Raw genomic sequence first — 7028 nt, forward strand, 5'->3', positions numbered from 1 at the left:
TCATACTTTTTAGTCATTTAGCAGACGCTCTTATCCAGAGCGACTTACAGTTAGTGAGTGCATACATTTTTCACACTGGCCCCCCATGGGAAACGAACCCACAACGCTGGTGTTGCAAGCGCCATGCTCTACCAACTGAGCTACAGGGGACTATACTATACTATAGTGTTTCTAAGAAAAAGGTTGATTTGATTATTATGTGGATTATAATGCATTGAGATATTTGTAGGGGGTTGATGCCTTTTTCATTAGGGCAAATCAGGTCTGTGATATTGAGTTAGAAGTTTAAAACGTTAGTCTTGTGTCAGGTGAACTGTTGTGTCCTCATCTTTGGTCTGATAAATTCCCCCATGATCTCCAAAGTGTTCTCTTTCAATTGCTGCATCAATATATATCAATCAATCAATCCTTCATTAGGTCAAGCATTTTAGTTATAAAACAAAATAACAAAGGGAGCCTTGAATAATTAAACAATAAATAAACCACAACATGTTGGCTAAAGTGATTGCATTCATGAAACTGTTTTTAATCTTGGCTGTACTAAAGACTTTAAAACCTTTTTTCGTTAGACCAGACTATCTGGGATTGATAAAACACATTTTGTTGTGTTGTTTACACTGTTCCAAACGGTCAAAAAAAAGATTGTAATCTAACAGCACATATAAAAAATAATAATAATTAATAATAGAAATCAACTCAGCAAGAGTCTGTTGTCCTGCTAATAGCCCATCAAGGGTGGATGGCGTCTTTTGCATTCCAATAATAGGTAACGCTGCCAAACAATGTACACATGGCCCACAGTTGTGTAGTGTATTTACAGTGCACTTTCACTTTGTTGTTAATGACATTTTATTTATCAATAATTACATTGAGGGAACGGCACTCACGTCAGCCATTCATGGTGAGTGCATAGGCCTATACTCCGCCCAACCCTGACTGTGACCATCATCCCCCTACCTCGCCCTCTTCAACGCATCATTGTCCGCCTGACTCTCTACCAATGCCACCAGATGCTTCTTTCTATTGTTGTAATCTATTCGGTAACATTCCAGTCTCACAACAACTTCAATAAATCCTTACATATAATCACAAGAAGGGCCTTTTATATCATTCTTAATTCAGAGGAATAACAGCCTACTGTCTGTAGTCATAAAAACAATTAGGCTCTCGGAACTCATAAGAGGTGCCATAAGGGGTGCCTTATTTCTTCAATATAATCATTAATTCAGAAGGTTAAACCCATAGGTCTTAGGCCAGCAGTAAATTTAATTAGATTTGACTGCTTATTAAATTACATTTTTCATCAGATTTGACTGCCAACAGTATGTAGGCCTACAGTAGAGATGGGGTAGCCTATTATAGCCTTACTATGCGTATACTCAACATTGTTGATGAAAAACGTACGCTATAGGCTAATAAGTGTGTTGGAAAAATGACAAGCTCATAACACGCATCTGATTATTCATTAGGTTTTATTTGATTTCATTCATTTACATTCTTCATTGTAAACACAATGTCACAAATAATTGAACACACACACACACAAACAACATGAGCAGATTAACTTGGTCAAAAATGTTCTTTAGTAAAGATGATCAGAAAGAATGTGACGGTACTTATTTATTCTGAACCAAACCCACGAATGAGTGAGTCAAAATAGCCTAGTAAATAAACAAATACATTTAATTGCCTAAATAAACTAGTAAATGTAATAAATAAAACAAATCTATTAAATAGCTCAGGTCTTGAAAATATGGGCAACCTTTTTCCCCTCCGTATCCACAATGTGCATACAGTGGGGAAAAAAGTATTTAGTCAGCCACCAATTGTGCAAGTTCTCCCACTTAAAAAGATGAGAGAGGCCTGTAATTTTCATCATAGGTACACGTCAACTATGACAGAGAAATTGAGATTTTTTTTCTCCAGAAAATCACATTGTAGGATTTTTAATGAATTTATTTGCAAATTATGGTGGAAAATAAGTATTTGGTCACCTACAAACAAGCAAGATTTCTGGCTCTCACAGACCTGTAACTTCTTCTTTAAGAGGCTCCTCTGTCCTCCACTCGTTACCTGTATTAATGGCACCTGTTTGAACTTGTTATCAGTATAAAAGACACCTGTCCACAACCTCAAACAGTCACACTCCAAACTCCACTATGGCCAAGACCAAAGAGCTGTCAAAGGACACCAGAAACAAAATTGTAGACCTGCACCAGGCTGGAAAGACTGAATCTGTAATAGGTAAGCAGATTGGTTTGAGGAAATCAACTGTGGGAGCAATTATTAGGAAATGGAAGACATACAAGACCACTGATAATCTCCCTCGATCTGGGGCTCCACGCAAGATCTCACCCCGTGGGGTCAAAATGATCACAAGAACGGTGAGCAAAAATCCCAGAACCACACGGGGGGACCTAGTGAATGACCTGCAGAGAGCTGGGACCAAAGTAACAAAGCCTACCATCAGAAACACACTACGCCGCCAGGGACTCAAATCCTGCAGTGCCAGACGTGTCCCCCTGCTTAAGCCAGTACATGTCCAGGCCCGTCTGAAGTTTGCTAGAGTGCATTTGGATGATCCAGAAGAGGATTGGGAGAATGTCATATGGTCAGATGAAACCAAAATAGAACTTTTTGGTAAAAACTCAACTCGTCGTGTTTGGAGGACAAATAGTGCTGAGTTGCATCCAAAGAACACCATACCTACTGTGAAGCATGGGGGTGGAAACATCATGCTTTGGGGCTGTTTTTCTGCAAATGGACCAGGACGACTGATCCGTGTAAAGGAAAGAATGAATGGGGCCATGTATCGTGAGATTTTGAGTGAAAACCTCCTTCCATCAGCAAGGGCATTGAAGATGAAACGTGGCTGGGTCTTTCAGCATGACAATGATCACAAACACACCGCCCGGGCAACGAAGGAGTGGCTTCGTAAGAAGCATTTCAAGGTCCTGGAGTGGCCTAGCCAGTCTCCAGATCTCAACCCCATAGAAAATCTTTGGAGGGAGTTGAAAGTCCGTGTTGCCCAGCGACAGCCCCAAAACATCACTGCTCTAGAGGAGATCTGCATGGAGGAATGGGCCAAAATACCAGCAACAGTGTGTGAAAACCTTGTGAAGACTTACAGAAAACGTTTGACCTGTGTCATTGCCAACAAAGGGTATATAACAAAATATTGAGAAACTTTTGTTATTGACCAAATACTTATTTTCCACCATAATTTGCAAATAAATTCATTAAAAATCCTACAATGTGATTTTCTGGATTTTTCTTCCTCATTTTGTCTGTCATAGTTGACGTGTACCTATGATGAAATTTACAGGCCTCTCTCATCTTTTTAAGTGGGAGAACTTGCACAATTGGTGGCTGACTAAATACTTTTTTTCCCCACTGTAAATGACGCCCATACAAACAACTTGCCTGTCGGTTTTTCCTCGCTGTACTCTTTTTTATTCCGTTTTTTCTTTACATCAGCAAAGAACGACTCCGCATCGTCTGCTTCATATGAGGCTTTTGTTTAGAAAGGTAATAAAAAACATGATACACAGACAATGTATTTCAAAAGAACAGAATAGCATGTTTTGAGTTTTATATATTTGTTCTTAGTAGCCAAGGCTAAAAGGCTGCGCATCAACGTGTTCATTTAGCAGACATCACTTGTGTACAGTATATTCAGTCAACACACGTACAGTGCCTTCAGAAAGTATTCACACCCCTTGACTTTTTCCACATTTTGTTGTGTTACAAAGTGGTATTAAAATGGATTGAATTGTCATTTTTTGTCAAAATGTATGTAAAATAAAACTAATATATCTTCATTAGATAAGTATTCAACCCCCTGAGTCAATACATGTTAGAGTCACCATTGGCAGCGATTACAGCTGTAAATCTTTCTGGGTAAGTCTCTAAGAGCTTTGCACACCTGGATATGCAATATTTGAACTTTTTTTCTTCTTCAAGCTCTGTCAAGTTGCTTGTTGGTCATTGCTACACGACCATTTACAGGTCTTGCCATAGATTGTCAAGCCGATTTAAGTCAAAACTGTAACTAGGCCACTCAGGAACATTCAATGTCATGTTGGTAAGCACCTCCAGTGTATATTTGGACTTGTGTTTTAGGTAATTGTCCTGCGGAAATGTGAATTTGTCTCCCAGTGTCTGTTGGAAAGCAGACTGAACCATGTTTTCCTCTAGGATTTTAACTGTGGTTAGCTCTATAGTTTATCTTTATCCTAAAAGATCTCCCTAGTCCTTGCCAATGAGAAGCATACCCATAACATGATGCAGCCACCACCATGATTGAAAATATGAAGAGTGGGACTCAGTGATGTGTTGTGTTGGATGTGCCCCAAACATAATGCTTTGAATTTAAAACTAAATGTTAATTTCGTTGTCACATTTTTTAGTGCCTTATTGCAAGCAGGATGCATGTTTTATTCTGTACATTTTTGTCATTTAGCAGACGCTCTTATCCAGAGTGACTTACAGTTAGCGAGTACATACATTTTCATACTGGCCCCCTGTGGGAATCGAACCCACAACCCTGGCATTGCAAGCGCCATGCTCTACCAGCTGAGCTACAAGGGGCTTCCTTCTTTTCACTCTGTCATTTGTGTTAGTATTGCGGAGTAACTACAGTGTTGTTGTTCCATCCTCAATTTACATCAAGTAAATTCTGTAACGATTTTAAAAACACCATTGGCCTCATGGTGAAATCTCTGAGCGGTTTCCTTCCTCTCCGGCAACTGAGTTAGGAAGGCTGCCTGTATCTTTGAAGTGATTGTATGTGTGGGGTACAGAGATGGGGTAGTCATTTAAAAATTATGTTAAACACTATGCAACTTATTGTGTGACTTGTTAAGCACATTTTTATTTCTGAACTTATTTAGGCTTACTTATTGACTCAAGACATTTCAGCTTTTCATTTTTTATTAATTTGTAAGCATTTCTAAAAACATATTTCCACTTTGACATTATGGGGTATTATGTGTAGATCAGTGACACAAAATCTCAATTTAATCCATTTTAAATTCTGGATGTAACACAACAAAATGTGGAAAAAGTCAAGAGCTGTGAATACTTTCTGAAGGCACATTTTACAGTAAGAATATAATGGAATATAACAGAACATTTCTGTTTCTCTTACAACGTAAACCTTACAGTGTAACAACAGTTATAGTAAGTAATAGGCTACAGTCCAGTTACAGCTTCTGCTGACAAAGTACAAACAAAATAATAGGTGTCTTTTCCTGGTTGTAGGCTGTTGTGTGCACTGGAGAGAAGAAGAGCAATTCTTACATTATTGTTCTAAATTGAATCACCCTCTTCTTCTTCATCCTCCAGTTCATTCAAATTCGATCGTGAAGTAAACAATGATCAGTTTTTATCTGGTTTATATCGCCCATTCGTTGACGTCTTTCATTCAGCCAGGAGAGAGACACTTTAGCACCTGGGTACCAACAATTTACACTACCCCTTGCGGTGGTCTGGAGCAATCGAACGCTGCTTGCACCCGCCCGCCCGACTAGAATCACTACTCTCGGCGGGTCTGACTTAGAATATGTGGACAACTACAAATACCTAGGTGTCTGGTTAGACCGTAAACTCTCCTTCCAGACTCACATTAAGCATCTCCAATCCAAAGTTAAATCTAGAATCGGCTTCCTGTTTCGAAAACAAAGTCTCCTTCACTCATACTGCCAAACATGCCCTCGTAAAACTGACTATCCTACTGATCCTTGACTTCGGTGATGTCATTTACAAAATAGCTTCCAACACTCTACTCAACAAATTGGATGTAGTCTATCACAGTGCCATCCATTTTGTCACCAAAGCCCCATATACTACCCACCATTGTGACCTGTACACTCTCGTTGGCTGGCCCTCACTACATATTCGTTGCCAAACCCACTGGCTCCAGGTCATCTATAAATCACTTCTAGGCAAATCCCTGCCTTATCTTAGCTCATTGGTCACCATAGCAACACCCACCCGTAGTATGCGCTCCAGCAGGTATATCTCACTGGTCATCCCCAAAGCCAACACCTCCTTTGGCCGCCATTCCTTCCAGTTCTCTGCTGCAAATGACTGGAACAAACTACAAAAATCTCTGAAGCTGGAGACACTTATCTCCCTCATTAACTTTAAGCATCAGTTGTCAGAGCAGCTTACCGATCACTGCACCTGTACACAGCCCATCTGTAATTAGCCCACCCAACTACCTCATCCCCATATTATTATTTACATTGTTATTTATTTTACTCATTTGCACCCAAGTATCTCTATTTGCACATCATCTTCTGCACATCTATCACTCCAGTGTTAATACTAAATTGTAATTATTTTGCACTATGGCCTATTTATTGCCTTACCTCCATAACTTACTACATTTGCACACACTGTATATAGATTTTCTATTTTCTATTGTGTTATTGACTGTACGTTTTTGTTTATTCCATATGTAACTCTGTGTTGTTGTTGTTTTTATCGCACTGCTTTGCTTTATCTTGGCCAGGTCGCAGTTGTAAATGAGAACTTGTTCTCAACTGGCTTACCTGGTTAAATAAAGGTTAAATATATATATTTTTTTTATGACACATCAATCAACACACACCTTCCTAAGTCAACAAAATCCCTACGAACACGCCCCCCAACACATCGGACCACCTGACCTACTTAGCGTATGTACACGTATGTATACATGACCCATGACCTGACCTTTGACCTTTATGTTGTAAATCACCACTCACATTCCTGAGTAAACAAAATCAGCCCCTACCAACTACTCTTGTGACAGCTTCCTGGTGACAGCTCCTCTCCTCACCTCCACACAGACTTCTGATCACACTGAGATGGCCTCCTGGAGACCTTCTATTCTGTCAATCAGAACATACCCCGTCTCTCTACTGCACTACTCAGAAACATACCATTCTGAATTAAACTGACTGTGAAAATATGATGTAGGGCTCTACAACTTTAATTTGCTCTAAAACTGTAGGTCTAGCAAACTTCAACATCTGTCAGGC

Source organism: Coregonus clupeaformis, chromosome 11 (genome assembly GCF_020615455.1).
Source record: "Coregonus clupeaformis isolate EN_2021a chromosome 11, ASM2061545v1, whole genome shotgun sequence".
NCBI lineage: Eukaryota > Metazoa > Chordata > Actinopteri > Salmoniformes > Salmonidae > Coregonus > Coregonus clupeaformis.